We start from the raw sequence: 10,133 nt of genomic DNA, 5'->3' as shown, positions 1-10,133 counted from the left end.
GAGGGGTGTGAAAAGGCACTAAATAAGTAATTGGGGGCATCCATTGGCAGGGTTTAGTCAAGCATCGCAAAACAGCAGCACATGCACGTAGCTTTCATAGCGCGAATATACATAACCACAAGAACATAAACGGCTAACAAACATATTTCTGGTACATTTTTCTGGTGCCATTGCAGATCCTGGAAAATTTGCTGCAAAGCGATGGCAGCACCTCAGGACAAGCTGATCGTGATGAGGAGGTTGACACTGACGAACATGTGCTACCTCTGCTGCCGGAGGCTCCCGCTGACCCATCCTCACCAGCTGCAGATCAACTACCAGAGCATGGCGCACAGCCAAGGCCGTTCAAGGTGGCTACAATGAACCAGTTCTCGCAAGTGGACTTCAAGGCAACCACATTGTCGCAGCACAAGGGCTCACAGGTCAACTTGACGCCAACCAGGTCATCACGTGGAGTCCATGCAAGACCACCTTATGTATCTATTGGTATGTTAAACATATAACACGTTTTCAGAGTCAAGGCAGGCTGACAAATGTTACTTCATTCCACTTGAAAAGAAGAAATCCTAACGTAAGTGGCAGTTCCCACACTGCAATGGGCATGTCACATTTTTTTCCAGGTATCCAGGTTTCCGTCATCGGGGTGGATTTCGGCTCCCAGTGCGACTTTGGATGTCAGTGCGACGATGTGGAGGCTGAGAGCGAGGAAGACGACTGTTGCTGTGACGCTGACGACGCTGACGACGCCGACTACTACCCAGTGAATGCAGAAATGCTGGAGTACGTAACTGCATGGATGATGCTATTTTTTTAAACCAACCTTTTCTCCTTAATAACGTGTTTACGCAACTCGTCCTCTAATCACTGCAGTTGTTGGCCTTGACGCCTGAATAGGGGGAGGGTCTAGCTACTTCATTTAGCTTATGTGGCACGGTACCGGCAAAGTAAAACCACACAAAAAAAACGGCTATATGTTACATGCCTTGCAACTCCCTCCCCTCCTGTTCTTTTAGGGATGGCGAAACATCTGAAGGCTGTGATGAGGAAAAGGATGGACAGCAAGAAACTGATCAGAGCCGCATTTTTTAGGGGCGAAGCTCCTTAGGGCGTGGGTCTGTCCATCCTCGACGTATGTATGTAGCCACCTCTAGTTTAGTTCTTGGATTGTTTACTAGATGGCGTGGCTACCTCTAGTTTAGTTCTTGGATTGTTTACTAGATGGCGGTACTTGAATATGATGAAAAGATGCGCTTGGATTGTTTACTAGATGGCGTGGCTACCTCTAGTTTAGTTCTTGGATTGTTTACTAGATGGCGGGGAGCGTTGTAATAAAATCCGTTCGCTGTTGGGGCGCGCTCGGAGTCACCCGATGGATAAGGCTGCAGATGTGCGAGCCCGCGAGGCAGAAGCGCTCCGTGAAGCTGCGCGACGCCGCCGCCAAGATCCTGCCGTACGAGAGCGGGAGGCCGAAGCGTGTCGTCTGGCTGCGCGACGACGCCGCCAAGATCCCAGCGTTCGAGAACGAGAGGCCCAAGCGTCACGGCAACGGCGCGAGGACCCTGCCGTACGCGAAGCGGCACGGCTGCGGCGCGAAGAGGGTCCCCAAAACGTCAGAGAACGGGAAGCGGCGAGAAAGCGCGCGTATCGGCAGGCAGACCCCGATGCAGTGAGAGCTCGTGAGGCGTCTGCAAAACGCATCAGGCGAGCTCAGCCCCAAGGTGCCGACGCGCGGTTTAAGCGAGACTTTCTAGACGTTACGTTCGGACACAGATGTAGTGGGCGAACTTTCACTGAAGAGTCATGGTTTTATCGATGATTTCCCCTCAGGAGCTTCGCCCACTCATCATCATTCACCCCGTGGATATGCTGTGAATTTTTTTAGTAGAGGACGCTTGCCTAAAAAAAATCGCGCCAATCCACCCCGTGAATGTGGTTGGAAAGCAAACCTGTAAACGCCACCCATAACGATTACCCATGCAACGCCACTTAAATTCACTCACATCGCTCTACAAATAGTAAAACCAAAGAGAAGTGAAATTCACTTAACCACACCATTTATTACTTCAAAGAGATATTCTTGGTAAGGTTAAATCAATGCATGATGCATTAACGGTGTTTGGTTCTGTTGTATTGGTGTAGCAGAAGAGTGGAAACTTTTTTATAAAACTAAAGTAAGCTCCAACACGGTGTTAGACGATCTGACTTCTCCGTCTCTGCGCCGCGGACGGAGGCGACGAGATTTCCGGCAGAGAAGGAGGGGGATGAGGAAGAAATACTTCTGTTCAGATTTCGGAACGGCCCAAAGTGCAGCCCTGGGGAGTGATTCCATCTTCTGTGGGGCCCATGTGCAGTCCGAGCGGCCTGTGTTGTGTTCAGATTTGTGAACGGCCCTGAGTGCAGCGCTGGGGAGTGATTCCTTCTTCTGTGGGGCCCATATGCAGTCCGCGCGGCCTGTGTTTTGTCCACCCGCTGAAGCTGGGTAGGTAGAGAGGGCCTGGACAGCAGCATCTCCCATTGCTCTTGTTGGGTAGTTGACGGAAAGAGAGGAGGGTGCTCAGGGCTAAAGTCGCACACCCCGATTACGAGGCGGAGTGTTCCTACTTCTGAGAAAAATTTACATTCACCGTAGTAGCGATTCGGATGAATTAAGTGAAGACGCGTAGGCCGTGGGAAGGAGCCCGGATTGTATAAGCCGTACGGTAGTTTGTTGTTCTCTGGAAAGGTCAGGGTAATGCGAAGGTACGGTCTGTCTCAAAACGCGATAATGCTGGGTTATCCCTGAACGTGACAAGCGGGTGACTGTCCTCGTGCAGATCCATAGCAAGGGAGGTAAAAGCGCAGGCTTGTTGGATGGGCGTATTTATTGCCCTCCATTGAAGCGTGAGGGGGTGTCCAGATGAGCTGAATGAAACCGTTTGGGGAGTGGTTTTTTAGCACGCTCAGTGGAGGTCAGGACACCCAACCCGACTGGTAATTCCAGTAGGCTTGATCGATGACTACCCTCCAAACCCCTGGTTGAGCGAGAGCCAAGGTGATGGCTGCCTCTTCTGCTGCCATCATTTCTTGGGTCCTAAGCGAGGTACACGCAAGGAGGTTGGTTCTGGAGGTAGCCACGATGATGGCGTATTGCTGCCCTCGATGTTTGGAGGCGTCTGTGTAGATAACTGCATAGATAACTGTGTAGATAACTACCCTCCGAACCCTTGGTTGAGTGAGAGCCAAGGTGATGGCTGCCTCTTCTGCTGCCGTCATTTCTTGGGTCCTAAGCGAGGTACACGCAAGGAGGTTGGTTCTGGAGGTAGCCACCATGATAGCGTATTGCTGCCCTCGATGTTTGGATGCGTCTGTGTAGACAACTGCATGATCCCCACCGAGGGTGGTGTTTAGCGCTTGAGCCCGTGCTTTTCGGTGACCCTCATCATGGGAGGGGTTCATATTTCTAAGCAAAGGGACCATCTTTAGTTTTAGTCGCCAAGAGTCTGGGAGTACGTCAAGCGGAGTGACATTCTGGGCTACCCAGCCAATCTGGTGAAGCATGCGGTTACTCACCGCAGTTGTGAGTCGGCCCTTCTGGTTAGAAAGATGGCCTTCTATCAGCTCTTCCACCGTGTTGTGGAGCCCCGTGCTAAGCAGCCTCTGTGTGGACGCACTCATGAGAAGACCAATGGCCTGCTTGACCGCCTTTCTAACCCGCCGCGGTGGCTCAGTGGCTAAGGCGTTGCGCTGCTGAGCACGAGGTCGCGGGTTCGATTCCCGGCCGCGGCGGCCGCTTTTCTGATGGAGGCGAAAAGCAAAAACGCCCGTGTGTACGAGATTTCGGCGCACGTTAAAGATCCCCAGGTGGTCAAAATTAAACCGGAGCCCTCCACTACGGCGCGCCTCATCGCCTGCGTTGCGTCGGCGCGTTAAACCCTACAATCAATCAATCGACCGCCTTTCTAATCATTATATAAAGCATCGCTATGTCTTCCTTGTCGAGAAGAAAACATGGGGTTGACGTAAGCGACTCTCGATAGGACAAAAGCTTCAATTAATCGAAATGTACCGGATTTCTTTAGGCCTCGCTTCTTGGTGGCAACTCGCCTGATCATGTGTATGATTTGATTAATGCTGTTTTTGAGGCGCTGCAAGGAGACGTCACTTTGCAAAAAACATTGCACTTGTTCCTAATATTTTTTTCCTATATGCAATGTCTTGTATGCCGCGCCATGAATCGCCTGGGCCATAGTCAAGTTGTTTATCTAACGTTTAGCCCAGGAATCCATGTATATTCATCTAAATCCATTTTGGTGAAAAAACGAAGTGAACTAAACTGAACTGAACTTTTGGTGTTAGCCTCTGATGTAGGCCCACGATCTTGACGCTGGGGCTTGGAATGATGGCCTGGCCATCAAGGAGTATTCGAATGTATTTTTTGGTTTGGCGTGAGGGCGGACGACAAGGAGCTGTGATTTTTTACGTGAACACTGGAGGCCACAGGCTTTAGCACATTGGCGTACTAGAAGTGAGATGCCATGCATTGGTGTGAGCTTCCTTTAATTTTTGTAACTCTTAGCACATGAGCAAGGTGCGCACAGGGCCGCTAGACGGGCGTGAGTGGTCACGTGACGCTTTCACGTGGCATTCAGCGAGAACGCAGGGGGTAAACCTGTAGATGTGTTTGGTGAGTACACCACTTGTCTTCCCCGTCTTCGCGTGGGCTCGTAGCTAAATCGGTAAGACAACGGGCTCTCGCTTTGTTAACCTACAAGTTCCAGGTGCAATTCCCGGCAGTGCTAGTAAATTATTTTATTTGTTCACTGGAGTTTTCTGGTGACACCAGCGGTTGCGAAAGAACCCTTGGGGAGTACAGGTAAAAAGCTTTGCTTTAAAAGGCTGCTAGCAGTTTGCCATGACTGCCTCTCCCCCTGCCACACTAAGATTGTGTGTGAGGGTACGCAGGTGTATGCGCAGGGCAAATGTGCTGCTAGCCACAATGTTTTCTAGACAAACCAGGAAGTTGTTCGGCAGCAGCCTATTCTCAATCTCAAGATCTGCGCTGCAATACTTTTTGCGGGGTGCAACCCCTATGTGAGCTTGAGAGTGCTGGCATCAATTGGAATACCCGTAGTGACACCACGGACGTTCTTCACAATACAGCATGATCACCTGTGGCCAGCAATCGACAAGGTGTGTAGCAGCCCTAAAGAAATTCACAAATTGATTTTCCCCAATGGCACATTTATTTACTGTTCCTTTTTTTAGTTTTGGACTGCTAGTCAGCAACAACTTCTAGAGAAGGTCCAAGGCTCGCCGGTCACGCTTGCTGGTGATGGTCTAGCGGACTCCCCTGGCTTCAGTGCCAAGTACGGCACGTACTCACTTCTAGATGTTGAAAGGAACAAAATTCTTCATTTTGACGTCGTGCAGGTTGCTATTGACTGAAGCCCCTTTTATTTTAATCAAGCAGTATCAAATGTTGCCTAAACAGCAAACCTGTCTGGTAGCGCAGTAAAATGTGCCAGGTCGTGTTCACTCAAGTTGCGCAATCTGGGAAGTAACAGAGTTGCGTGTCACTTGTTTCAGTCCAATGAAGCCGGGGGAAGTTGCCGCATGGAACTGGAGGGCCTGAAAAGGTCCTTGATGTTCCTGGAGGACCACGGTGTCGCCGTCGAGCTTATCGTGACAGACAGGCATGCGCAGATCAAGTGCTTCCTTCGAAAGGAGAAGCAGAGCATCAGGCACGAGTTTGACGTCTGGCATGTGGCAAAAGGTACTTCTGAGGAGTTCGTTGTGCTAAGTTACAGTTATATATTTTTTATATCTGATCTGCTATTGAAGTAAAATTTAGAGATATAACACTCTGTGGTGCTGCTAAAGTATTGTGCTTGTGCATTTACATTTGTATCAGGTGTCTCAAAGAAGCTCCACGCCGCAGCCAAGCAGCCTGGCTGTCGCAAGCTCGAGCCGTGGATGAAGTCTGTCAAACCACCTCTACTGGTCGGCTGCCTCAAGCAAGGGATGCCACGAGATGACGGTCCCCAAGTGGCAGTCCTTGCTGAACCACATTCGAGGCGTGCACACACACGACGGCAGCCTGTTCCCTTCGTGTGTGCACGGTGAGACCGAACGAAGGGATTGGCTTCAAGAAGATAATACACCTGCTTGCTGTAATTTGCCTACTTTGTACCCCCACTTGGGAATAGGGAGGTGAAGCTCAAGTTTGCCGAGCAAGGGCAGCGCTGATTTTATCGTGAAGTGGCAGCCGTGGATTTTCCTGGAAGTGAGAGGGGTTTCGCGCCACGCCTTGGACATGCTGGGTTTAGTGGCTCGTGCAGCCGGTGGAGGCTTTGTTTGCATTTGTGAGTATGGGGATGAATGCCGCAGGTGGTACAGGGAGACGGAAGGCCTTCGGGAAGTGCTAGCGTGTGCACATTGAGCAGCACCCGCGGTTGTCAGAAACGGCCAGTCGGTAAGAAGTGGACGGTGAGAACCAAAAAACAAAAAAGGTGGGGAAAAAAATAGAGGCCTTATATTTTTTCCATTCTCTTCACGGTTTTTCCACCTCCACTAGCAATAGTCTAGCTTATTGCACAAGGCAACCACATTTTGTCATAGCAGTATCTGCAGGATCATAAAAAAACGCAGAAATAGTGGAAAACGCGTGGAACACAGAGGCTCGAGCCTTGGCAAGCTGTTCTGTTCCCACCGCATTGTTACCCTAACCCGTAGTTATACTCCAGGCGAATCAGTCTCTGTGACAAACATTGTGAACGAAAATTTCTTCAAAGACAAGAAAAAGGGAAATGCAGCATTGTCAGCGCACCCAGCATGTGCCTTTTTAATGTGTCATTCATAGGAGGCAGCTAATTATTTCAACAGCCATAAATAATACGTCGACAGGAATCAGTCGCGTTTCTTGGAAGCCTCAGTGTTTCCGCGGTCCTTAAAATCGGGATGTTGGAAGCACGAACACATAAAGGAAGTAGCAAACAAGAGAAAAATGCCTTACGACAAATTGGACAGCTGTCACTTGGCTGATGCAAAGACGGCAGCTGACGACCACCCAACAGTATTTTCATCCCGTGAAACCATGGGGGCACACGGCCTGTCGAGCGGCGCGTAACAGATGACGCGTCTCTAGCAGGCAGCAGAACAAGCGTCGGCAAAAATGAACTCGGTAACTACTCTACGTGTAAACCAAACCAGCTGTACACATACTAACACGTAGTGCTTGATAAGAAAATTTTACCCAGGCCTTATATTAGCGCGGGAAATGCAGCATGTGTGCACCGAAAAAGCGCTTGCCAACGCAGTGGCAGCTCCCACATCCTCTTGGTGAGGATGCGGGAGCTTGTCACACGGCTCTTCTCAATTTTTTTTGCCTTCACCAGCCCCCCTGCCAAGAGGCGGCGGCCCTCTCGAGTACCCAGAAGTAGCAAGGACGCTCGACGTCTGGGAGCAGGAAGTCGAGATTAACGTACAGGCCGTGTTGGCATAGCATTTTAGATGCAGAGCATCTTATAGCGGCGGCCTGTCACTCGTCGTCGGTGCGCGCCGTCCGTCCGCACCCGCCAGCTGTGCGATAACGCGCGCTCGTACCCTCCTCTCCCCTCCTCCTCTCCACGCCGTCTGTGCGCTGTCGCGCTCCTCCCTCCGCGGCTCCACCCCCACCAGCTGTGATAATCGCGCATGCGCGCGCCCTCTCATCCTCCTCTCCACTCCAGCTGCTAGCGCGCGCTCGCACCTCCTCTCCCCTCCTCCTCTTCGCGTCGTCTTCGGGTTGGCGCGCTTCTCCCTCCGGGTGCGCGCTCTCTTAGTCGCTCTCTTAGGCGCTCTCTTAGGCGCACTCTTAGTCTCATACATTCAAAGTACTCAAGCAATGTGTGATGATGATGGTAACCATTCGCAATTTAATACGGAATAACAACGTAACAACACCCAACAACGTAATACCGTAATTAACAACGCAATTAACGCCGGTATGCAACAAAGATGCTCTGCATCCTCACGATCCCCCTCGGGGAGGTGCGGGTAATTTTTTTTCCTCCCTGCGTGGAGGCAGTGTTTACTTCGGCAGGCAACTCAATAAAGCTGTCCTCTCTCTCTCTCTCTCTCTTCACCAGAAAAAAAAAGCCACTGCAACTCAAAAACCTCACATACTCGAGATCAGCTGTGCAGCACCTCCGCCACTCGGGCATGTGCCTGCAATGTGCAACATGGTGCTTGAAAAATATTCCATGGCTAATGCAAATACAGGTGTCTCAAAAATAGAAAACTATGGTGCTGGGTATGGTGCAAAGCTGGTTACAGTAATCATTGAAATAAAAAAGGGTCACCTTGCTGCTCACTGAGCTCTAGCACCAAATTTTTAATCTAAAAATGAATATGCCAATGATAAGGGATAGATATTGCCAATATTTGTGTCCAATGAAATAGTTTTGACAGATTCATGCTAGCTACTCTGGCTTCAAAATTTTTCCTCTTTGCGCCTTCCAGGTTCCAAGGCCTACAATAAGCTGAAGGACGTGGTGACGGCCAGGGTGCTTCTAACTGACATGCCTCAGCTGTCCACATCTTTCCAGACGTACGGCCTAGAGACATACCATAGCCTCATGATCCATTTTGTGCCCAAGTCTCGGCACTACTCTTACGACGGAATGAAGGCTAGGTAAACTTGCTTGGTTTCTCTCCCGCCTTTGTTCTCTATGCCTGTGAGGAGTGAAGTGGCCAGGCTGTTGTTATACTGATGTAGATCAGTCCTGTATAGCCATCAACAAAAGCGTATAGTGGGTGGTTTGTATCTGTCATGTTACTTTGGATTAAGAAATAACCGTTTATGGGACCCCACCATGGTGGCTTAGTGGCTAAAGTGTTGCACTGCTGAGCCCAAAAATGTTTCGATTTCGGGCCACAACGGCCGCTTTCTGATAGAGGCGAAAAGCGAAAACACCTGTGCATTGGAGATTTCGGCGCACATAAAGATCCCCAGGTGGTCAAAATTAATCCCGAGCCCTCCACTAGGGTGTGCCTGTGTAGCGTCGGTGCGTTAAACCCCATAATCATCATGATCATCTATGGGCTACCCTCCTTGAAAGTGTGTTCTATTCAAGCTTTTATCCAACCCAATGCCCACGTGGTTGATTTTATATGCAGTAGCAGTGAACAGGCTCACCTAAAGAACCTGTAGGAATCTGAGTACTCAATAAGTGCATTTTTCAGAACACAGCTAGCAGCGCTGCACTACAGTGAAAATTCAGCGCGAAAGCAGGCGACAACAAAGAATGGTACTCCATGTTGGGAAGTCAAATTCCCAAGAGCACGGGGAGTTGACCCCATCGCTTACCCTGTGATGGAGCCGCCAACTTATGGTGAGCCATTCAAATTTATTTATTAACACTAAGCATTTATATGCCGTATTAACTACTCAGGCTATGTTGAAAAGCTGCTCAACCTGCTGCTGTATGAAGCCAGGAAGCCAAAGAACAAGGACGAGGTGGAAACTCCCAAGCAAGTGCACCTACCACTGAGCAGCTCCTTTCCTGGCGTGGACAAAAAGCTACTGGTTGAGAAGAAGGCGACACGGTACAGCATGGTAGTGTGAGTTGAGGAGCAGCTGCTGCTGAGGTCTGCATGCGTTGCAGTCATTTACAGTCAGATCCCGCTACAATGAAACTCATGGGGCACGCCAAATAATTTATTGCAAAAACTGTCTTAAAAAGAGACGCGGAGGAGGAGACACAGAGGCTGCACTCACAGGTGAAGTTATTTACTGCATTCAACCTGTTGAAAATAACAGCTACACTAACAGACGGTTGCATACAGAGGTGTTTTTTTCAGTGTTGGCATGGGATGCTGTGCCACGAGAGTTTTTGTTTTGTCAAATATAAGACCAAGCTTTTTTTCTGCAGGTTGGAGAATTCGTATGCTCTGACTGTTTGAAAGGCGTGTGTTAGAGCCAAACATGTACTCTAATAATTTTGCACAATCTGTTTGTTTTCTTTTGACGGAAATGTTGTTTAGTAGGTCATTAACACTCTTTGGTCAGTTGTGCAACATTCGTAAATGATTCTTAGTTGCATTATCAGTTGTCTGAAAACTGTCTTCCCCGTTTGCCATATGAATCCAAAGTTATAAACGTACAATTTTGAGAC

The 10,133-nt window shown here is 49.5% G+C and overlaps 1 pseudogene; it reads left to right on the top strand.

Moving 5' to 3' along the window:
* Positions 1–201: 201 nt before the first annotated feature.
* Positions 202–9,583, top strand: LOC144178039 (uncharacterized; annotated as a pseudogene).
* The last annotated feature ends 550 nt before the right edge of the window (positions 9,584–10,133 follow it).

Source organism: Haemaphysalis longicornis, unplaced genomic scaffold, assembly GCF_048455015.1.
Source record: "Haemaphysalis longicornis isolate Haplotype H1 unplaced genomic scaffold, Haemaphysalis longicornis Haplotype H1 scaffold_39, whole genome shotgun sequence".
In the NCBI taxonomy this organism is placed as follows: Eukaryota; Metazoa; Arthropoda; class Arachnida; order Ixodida; family Ixodidae; genus Haemaphysalis; species Haemaphysalis longicornis.
The sequence above is the reverse complement of the archived record's forward strand: the minus strand, read 5'-3'. Positions and strand labels throughout refer to the sequence as shown.